The sequence below is a fragment of the Sinocyclocheilus anshuiensis genome, unplaced genomic scaffold, assembly GCF_001515605.1.
Source record: "Sinocyclocheilus anshuiensis isolate Anshui unplaced genomic scaffold, SAMN03320099.WGS_v1.1 scaffold1946, whole genome shotgun sequence".
Classification (NCBI taxonomy): Eukaryota; Metazoa; Chordata; class Actinopteri; order Cypriniformes; family Cyprinidae; genus Sinocyclocheilus; species Sinocyclocheilus anshuiensis.
In genome coordinates, this window is record NW_015546151.1 from 189000 (window position 1) to 199007 (window position 10008).

General features: G+C 37.5%; 1 pseudogene; it reads right to left on the minus strand.

Moving 5' to 3' along the window:
- The window catches only part of LOC107701267 (tetratricopeptide repeat protein 17-like), a 39507-nt pseudogene that overhangs the window by 12324 nt on the left and 17175 nt on the right, over positions 1-10008 (minus strand).

The following is a 10008-nucleotide window of genomic DNA, read 5'->3' on the forward strand; positions in this document are numbered from 1 at the left end:
CGGGACAGTTTTGAAAACCATTTCAGAGACATGTTCTTAAATGTGACTCATATAAAATATATTACATGCATGCACAATTTTAAGGCAGGTTTAATCGCCTTTTTGGTAACTTCATGACGTAACTGAGCACGACATTGCATGCACGTAGTTTATTTCGCACTTTGATATTCAATAATACAGGGAGAAGAGCACGCGCCACAAGCACAGTACAGTTTCCGCTAACAGCCCGGCGCTAAAGTGAAGTGATCGCGCGTCTGAAACCTCTCTCTCGTTTGATGTGATCGTAAAGTCGTTCTGCGACTGAATAAATGCACTTCTTGTCAAGAGAAAAGGTGACAGAAGCAGTAGTCCTGAGTGGGGTGGCCAACCCTACACTGTAAAAAAAAAGTCCGTAAAATTTACGGTAAAAAACCGGCAGACCGGCGATTAAAAAAAAAATACGTGCTCCATAGTGTCATTGCGTTCATGCAGCAGACTTGTTGCTACATATTTCATACTGTTTGTCGTGAGATGTAGTCCGACGCACGCTCTTGTGCCGAGGCCTGAGGTAGTCGCTGTCCGTGGTGCTGAAACCCTCCGTCCGCTCATGTATGTCATCTGATAAGGGAACGCTTTCTTACCAAAGTCCTTTTTGTTTAGACTGGGTGCAACAGGACAGAGTTGAGGCGGTCTAGACAGTCCAGGTTGCATATTCAGTGACTTGATTTGCTAGTTTTGAAAATGGTTCGCATGTTCCTCATCTGCTACAACTCAAGTTAGGAGTAAAACATGAACACGACTGACTTCATGAAAAAAGCTTGTTTCATTATTCAATCTGTTTGTTTCCTCTTTTTTTAAAACGTAGACGCGTTGCAAAAGCTTAAAGGGTACCGGAGATGTCAGTGCGATTCTTAAATGTTACAACAGCGCGAATCGTGACCACTCGGCAACAATGAGAACAACACGCTTTGAGAATATCGGATTTAAAGTGGTGAAAGAGCCGCGTAATATCAAGGACGAATAATCTGCTATATAACACTCTGCCAAGTATCGAGATAAATAAAAAGTAATTATAAAGACTCAATACAACAAACAAATAGCCTACAACTCGAACTTTTAAGTAGCTGCAATCCTGCAAAACACAAAAGTAGCATCTTCCGATCTAGTTTTGATCTGGACTCTGTAGCCTACTCCAAATGCCTGTACAATCCAACCACAAGCAAGCAAACTCTGTGGAGTTATCACCTAGTTCAACGTCTGATCACTTTAAAAGCGATCCGAAGTCAAAATAAAGTTCCAAATGAGTTGAGAACTGAAACAGAAAGAAATAAAGTATCACTCACCGTATGGTCTCGTTCATCGAAGTGCAAAGTGATGTTCGCACAGTGTTCACAGAGGAATCTAGACAAGACAGAGTACACAGATGAGCGCCTGCATTTGGACCACAGTGCTCACTGCGTGAATGAGCTCGCTCGCTTTTTTTGAATGAAGAGAAATACCTAAAGAAAGTATCAGCTTTCCCATGTATTTGGGGGAGGGGGTTGAAATTGGTTATTGAGAAGTTAAAGGAGGGCTGGCATCCCTCAAACTTGTTTTGCATAGACAGAACGCGACGCTGTGAATGAAAGATGTTCACATTCACGGTAAGAATTTACTTAAATTTGCTGGAAAAAAATATAATCATATTATCAGTGTTTTACCACGAGTTTGTGTAATAAAGCATACTGTAGTGCATTTTTAAAACGTGTTTTTCATCCTTTATATTCATTCATCTATCTATCTATATATCTATATATATATATACACACACACATACTCTATATGCTTAATGTAATGGACACCAGGGCTTCTTAGATACAGCAGTGTCGTTTCTGTTGGTGGAGAGCACAGCTTTCCCCGCCACCAGCCTATCACTGTGCTATTGACCCGCATTGACGTCATTAGGTTTCCCTGGGAAACGCAGAAATTCAAAAATAGTATCCAATTAATTCAGCTGACAAAGACAGGGGGCGGGGCTCTGGGTATAAATGAGGCACTCAACTAAACTTGGTGTTACTACTGGAGTGTCAAGCAAAATCTATCGAGGTCTATATTTATAAAGTCCAGCTGCTGGCATATTTCATAGTAGCAAAAAAGCCTAAAGATTCTGTATATATAATCATGATTATATTTTGATCTAGTATAAACACGTATTTGATTACTGAGAAGTGAGAACTTTAGAGTGTAAAAGGTGTATGTTATAGGAACAATTACAACCTATAACTGTTAATTATAAATCGAGTCATTAACATGGATAAATATATATATATTTGTTTAATGTTACATTATACAGTACATTATATCTTACCCACCTTTTTCTTCAACGCGGAAGAAAGCCTATGGGTGAGACTTCCGGTTCATTAGCCGCTATAGGTAAATAATGAGGAGAATAACAACGTGCAGTAAACGGTAAAACTGTTTGCACTACAAACCAGTGTGTTCATAATTAAGATAATACATTAAAATGATATAAGACACACCAACTTTCAATATCAAGCAGCAAAACGAACTGTTTTGTTCAGTTAAAAATAGCTAAACGGAGTGGACGCAGATGAGACCGGAAGCCAGACCCATAGAATTTACAAATGGCCGCGCCCATTTTTACGACAAGAAAAAGGTGGTTAGTAAGTCTCAAAAATAACCTTCGTATGTCTGTATGGTTATCATCTTGGCATGTCTTCATGTATTGAATGTCATGAGGTTTAACAGCCACCTTGTGGTCAAAAACAGGATAGCATCAACCTCTACAGCCAATAAAAGTTACCCTGTAAATATTATTTTAAAAGTAAAACATATCCATCCTGTATCCCAATAACCATTTTTATACATTTAACTTTTTTCAAGGGGCTTGATTTGGTGTTTTTTTATTTTTATGTGACCCATTCACAAGGTTGTTGAGATCCTTTAAAAGAGACACATTAGCACAAATTATATTTTACGCTTAACAGTTCTGAACTGGGATTCAAGTATAATTTAGTAAAATCATCAGAAAACAATCATAAACATGTCTTTAAAAACCGCATGTCCACTTTAATTCTGGAGGAACCTGTATGTTTTCATATAGACTATGGACACAGAAATATGTATCTTGACTTTCTAAATATTAAACAGAACAGTACAGATCAGATCTTAGAGTCAACAGCTCAGCTGTGCAAAGTAAAGTGAATGGAAGTGTATTTTATAACTTTGAGCAGAACAATCTCCTTATTAAAGGTCCCTTTTGAAAACTGAAAGGAAAATACAGCCGTTAAAATCTCAATTTTTGCTACTGATATTTAGTTTAAATATTTGCAGTGGCTCTGTCTTCAGCCTGAACAATAATGATTTATTCCATGTCAGCTAAGTTTGAAAGCAGTACAGTAAACCATCAGGGGAAATTGTTTGCAGTATTGGATATTTTTAGCTAAAAATAAAAAGCAACAGGAGGATGTACCAAATGCTTCAGCCTGCCCTGATGGCAGATACAAAAAGTGCATACAACAGCCTGAACTGTCACTATTAGACATAACTAAATCGGAGAATGGTTGTGTAAAGTAAAAGACTACAGTGTTTCTTTTAACCATCTGTATTCTGAATAACATTTTAAGACACCCTTTATACACCTAGCAGCTATTGCTGCGAGAGAGGGACATGTGGATATGGTGAGACTAAAAGATGCATTGTATTATTGGTATTATTGTTAAAAGAAATAGCATTCAAACACAGTCCGACACATTCAAACATTGGAACTCGACCCCAGCCAAAATATCCCTTTATAGGAATATCAAGATGTTTTATAGAAATAAACAACCCTTAAGCCTTAAAACAACATCATAAAAATTTTTGTAAAGATCAGAAAAAAGGGAAACCGTTTTCATAGCACCAACACCAACCTTATTAACAGTAATGATATGGTCTATATTTATGAAATTAAGACAACAAATAGACAAACACTGTGTTCCTCACTGATAGCTAAGATTAAGGAGCAATGATAATGTTACGTTTGCGCGTGTGTGTGTGTGTGTGCGTGTTGTGTCCTCAGGGAGCTCGCCTGTCCCTCTTGGAGAGGAGGTAGCATTGGATGGTGCGCAGACGATCTTTGGCTGGCCCAAATTCTGGCTGGAGTTTTAGAGTCGACTCGTACCAATGCATGGCCTTCTCAAACTCCTCCTATGAAGACACATTAAGTACGTATTAAATGCAGTCATCACTTAACATCAATAAAATCCCTCATAAGACTCTTACCTTAAAATCACTTTAGATCCTTTAAAAGAGACACATTAGCACAAATTATATTTTTACGCTTAACAGTTCTGAACTGGGATTCAAGTATAATTTAGTAAAATCATCAGAAAACAATCATAAACATGTCTTTAAAAACCGCATGTCCACTTTAATTCTGGAGGAACCTGTATGTTTTCATATAGACTATGGACACAGAAATATGTATCTTGACTTTCTAAATATTAAACAGAACAGTACAGATCAGATCTTAGAGTCAACAGCTCAGCTGTGCAAAGTAAAGTGAATGGAAGTGTATTTTATAACTTTGAGCAGAACAATCTCCTTATTAAAGGTCCCTTTTGAAAACTGAAAGGAAAATACAGCCGTTAAAATCTCCTTAAAATCACTTACCATAGCTATATAAACATTTGCCAGAGTAAAATGGTTAACCACAAAGTGAGGAGCAATTTCCACTGCCATGCGTGCCACAGTCAGGGCGTCCTCCCATAGCCTCGCATTCTGGAAGATGTTGGCAAGGCTGATGAGAGGCACATCCTAACACAACAGAAACAAATATTCACATCTTGCAGTAAGATCTGCTTTTGTACAAGCCAGCCAATGGAGACGAAGTCTAATAATAGAAGAACTAGCAGAACCTTCATGTGGTGAGGAGCGTAGTTCAGAGCCTGGCGGAGGCAGTCGATGGCTCTCTTTCCCTGACCTTTCACCCTCCAGTACAATGCTGCCATGCTGGACAGAACCCAGGATGTCTGATTCTAATGGATAAACGATCACCCAGATCATGAAATGGAACAATCTATTACTCACTGATAAACTTTCCATTGAGTTGTTCTCAGCTAGAAATACAAACAGTCATAAAGTATGTTTACATGCACAGTTTTATCATCAGTTTGGGTTTTTGAATAGTCCAGCTACAGTCCTGTCTGTCAGTCCAAGTATCCACCTTATTTTGCAACACGGAAGTAAGCTATTTTCTAGAATGTGTGAGACTTCTGATTCATTAGTCGCTAAAGGTAAATAACTATAAAGCTACTGGGGCTACAAACCATTGTGTTTATGATTACAATAATGAATTATGATAACAAATACCAGTTTGCAATATCAAACAGCATAACGGACTGTTTTTGTACAGGTAAAATAACCGGAGGCCTTGCACATTCAAGTTCCAAATAGCTGCGCCCGCTCTTATGTTAAAAATAAGGTGCATACCATTTTAGTGGATATCATTTTAGTCCCATTAACATGAATACACAATGGATAAAGCTACAATAACATTATCTACAGCACCTTTTAAAAGTCTGGGGTCAGTAAGATTTTTTTTTAAAGAAATAAAAAAGTTTATTCAACAAGGATGCATTAAATTAATCAAAAGAAAGTAAAGACATTCATTTGAACTCTATTTATCATAGAATCCTGAAAAAAAACTTAGTTTTAGTAACTTAATTTCCACAAAAATACTAAGCAGCACAACTGTTTTTAATCACTTAAATCAACACTGAGCACCAAATCAGCACATTAACATGATTTATGTAGGATCATGTGACTCTGAAGACTAGATTAATGGCTGCTGAATATTCAGCTTTACCCTCACAGGAATAAATTAAAATTTAAAATATATAATAGAAAATAATTGTACATTTTAGTGATATTTTACAATATTATTGTTTCTACTATATTTTTTATCAAATAAATGCAGCCTTGATAAACATAAGAGACTTCTTTCAGAAACATTACAATATTTTACCAAGCCTAAACTTTTAAAAAGCAGCACAGGTCTTTGCAAAATCCAGACTGGTACGATTTCATTTAGATATTAAAAATACTTTTTTTTTTTTAACCCAACTGAAGGCAACTTTTAAAGAGCATGTGAGCCCACTTGTAGTTACATTCTTAGAACAAACACTCAGTGTAATACCTTTTCCAACACCTTTGCAATACGTGTTCCCACTTGTTCAAAAGACTGTGAGGGAAATTGATCTTTTCCCAGATTCTGCAACACCTGTGACAGAAGAGTGAGGGTGAGATGAGGAAAAAAAACAGCCATTCACAAACGTCAGAACTTTTCAGATCAGCAGAATCTAGAAGATTAAAACACACCTCTCTGAGTTGACTCTCTCCAGTATAGTGAATGCCTCCGCGGTTGGCCACTCCGCTCAGATGGTCCAGTGTGTGCATACTGGCAGGGAGATTGGCATTACACACCGGCTCCACTGCTGGTTCCTGAAGCGGTGTGGCAAAGTCTATATGCTCTGTGATACTGTGAGGAGTTCAGAGTCATATATTAGTGGAAAAGAGCCCGCTATGAAAGTATTCTGACAGAATGACTTTACGAATGATATCCTACTCTATGTTCTTGGCAGACACAGCCAGCCAGGTACTAGCCACAGTTGTGAGGTCCACACGACGCGTGCGCTGACATTCCTCTGGACCGGGCCAACCCAGACTGCTGTAGTCCTTCCATCTCTCTAAAGACACGTAAAATATTATGACGTCATGATGCCTTTCGCAGCTACAGTGCTAGCAGAATCATCTCGGTGTCAGCGTTGTTATTGTTAACAAACTAGGGTTGTAACAGTACACGTATTCGTAATGAAAATTTTCGATAAGGGTCTTTCGGTTCGGTACGCAAAAATCATTCTATTTTTCAGGCAATTCAGACAATAAATGCCGTTTTGACGCTCTTTGATGTGGCATGACATTGCTGTATAAATGCCTCAGTTCTGATGGCAGCGCGGAGCACAAGTGAGCACGATCATCCCTTCCTCTTCACTAATAGTTTTAACGCGAAATAAACATGAATCGACATCTCACCCCTCACGTAATCGCTCAATTAGCATTTCAAAACGGCTTGTAAACAAAATGTCACATAGCATTTCATTTACCTCAGGCAAGTCATCAGTGTCCTGCCCACAGCTCGTTATTTGCTAGAGAAATGAAGTCTAGTAAAGAGCACTTTGCGAGATATTAGACTATATACTTCATTATATTTTACTTTACTTGTTAATGATATCTTTATTTAATGTATGTTTAAATAAATCCTTTATGAAACAAGTTATGACAACCACTCTGTACATTATTACAGACAACAACAAATAGAAATTGTATAATTTAGAAGTTAATTTAAAAATATGTTTGCATACAATTTTTTTTATTTGAGTGTTAATTATTATAGTTAAAAATAAATCATTGAGTTTATGTTTGGGCTCTGTTGGTAACTGTAACCTTATAGTAATGTAAAAGGGTTCCCTAGTTTAGAGAAGAATCTGAGGTAGATTTTTATCCCTAAGAAAATTGTAATTATAATTGAATTTTTTTACAGAAAGAGCAATTTGTTCAGTAAACCATTGTTTAATTAAAAAAGAAGCAATTTATATTTAGTTTTTTCGTCCTGCTGAAACGAAACCACCATGACGTCAAAAACGAGGTACGTACCGAACCGTCATGTTTGTGTACCGTTACACCCCTATAACAAAACAAACCATAACAATCATTTCTGTTTACTGAAATAAAGCTGAAATAAAACAAATATTAGATGAAAAACTTAAAATGTTGCCTTGGCACCTAACTGAAAGTAAGTTTAAGTTGGACTAAAATTACTAAAAATAAAAACTGAAATGAAAATGAAAAGTTAAACAGAAATAGATTTAAACTACTCATTTTGCTAAAACTAAAATGAAAATATAAACCTAAAAGTTAAAATATCTCAAATATTAAGGACTGTATATAAATAATACTAAATGTCATGTAGGAAGCACCTGAGGGTCCAGGCGAGGGGATTGTGGGTCCACTGATCTCAAGGATGGAGTTGCTTGCTGCAGGTTCACTCTGACGAACATCTCCTTCTCCCACCCAGCCCTCCGAGTTATCAGTTTTGGGCTTTTTCACACGTTTCACCTGGAATGTTATCTGAAGAAATTAAGAGAACAGGAAACAGTTCAATTCTTCTTGATTACGAACACAAAAAGTTCTTAAACATTTCAACAGAGAGACATACCCATTCAGCTCCCTCATCATCCTCACAGTTGCCAAAGCAGGGTCCTCCTGCTCTCGCCCCCATGACCCTGTCGTTTTTCAGCAAGCGGATGCCCCGTAGGTCCCCTGTCCTCCCGTTCATGTCCAGAGCCCCCTCAAATGCTCCTATCAGCTCTTCTCTCAGACGCCAGTCCTGCTCCTCTTCCTCCACCCCGTCAGTCTTTTGCTCTCGGACCCTGTCCTGCCCACTCGCCTCCCCTGAACCGTTGCTGTCCACCACCACCTCTGCAGAAGACGAGAGAAGAACAGAGAGAAAAGGTAAAGAGTGCTGCTTGTTTAGAAGCACACAAGAGTTGAGCAGAAGACCTTGTTCAGAAGATTTCATTCATTCTTTAACATGTGGATTGACATCCTCAATCTGACAATGACTGTTGTCACACTGTTGTGTATTCTGTAAGTGAAACAACATGAAATATAAAACAGTATAAAATATGCAACCATAAATCTTTAACATAGTGCTGTGCTATATTGCTATATCACATGGCCTCACTACACTCGGTTTAATTTAGCAAGGACAGGACAGCTCCCATCACAGAGCCTTTTTTTTTCACATTTTGAAATTAAATCTGGAGTAAAAATGTCAAATTTAACATGTAAAGGCTTACAATTAATATATGTTTAAGTTCATAAAGCATGGGGAAAGTGACCGTATTAATAAATGATTCACATGAAACATGAAATACAATCTGTTGGGTTTTTGTATGAAAATTGCAATTACATATTTCAATTTATTGATAGGTAATATAGGTAAAGTTAACTTCTAGTAGTCAGATCAAATAATCAAAAAGAGTTGATGAAGAGATAAAATTCACAGATTTTGTATGTGTAGTATTGCAGCATACTTTCCTTTACAGAGAGACCCTAAGACCCTGGGTACATTTACATTTCGAAGTGGGTGAAATACACACATTTTTAATAGGAATCCACACAATTGTGAATTTCACATGAGAGCAAAAGATTTCCACATGCAGATTTCGCAGCAAGTTCAAATTTGTTGTGTGATTTTACCACATTTGCCAACAGAAAGCTACTTGGTATAAAAGTGAATTCTGTGAGAGATGTGCTTCATACATCGCTAAAATATTGACCTATTTTTCTAGACACATTTTTTTGCAGAGATTTTGTTAATGTGAACACTGATGTGGTCATATTCTGTCTGACAACTGTCACAACATTTCCAATATATTGTAGATATACAGTGGAGTCTAAAATTCTGAGACCGCAAACCTTGAAACAAAGATTTAGGGGTTTGAATAATGTCAAAAAGAAACGCTATAATGTAAAAAATAAACATACAAATAAATAAATAAGAGATATTTAAGATTGAATGCTATTTCTAAGTCCCTAATGGAATAAACACTTGTGACATTAAGTATGTGAACTCACTTAAATTGTTATGCTAATAATAAATGCAACATAGAAGTATTTTTGCTAGTGGTCTCAGAATGTTGGACTGAGTCCACTGTATTGTATATGAACATCAAACACAGAGAAAGAAGCCCCCATAAGCTTCATTATTAATCTTACTCTCAAAGAGAAGAGAGTCTTCTAAAGCAGACACAGGCATGGCATCAGTGTCCCAGGCCTCCTGCCTGCTGCTGCTGCTGGCCGTGTCCCATTCCTCCAGCTCTGTGTCTTCCTCTGCCTCACAGCCAGAGCCAGCTACACACACACACACACACACACACACACACACACACACACACACACACGCACACACACACACACCACACA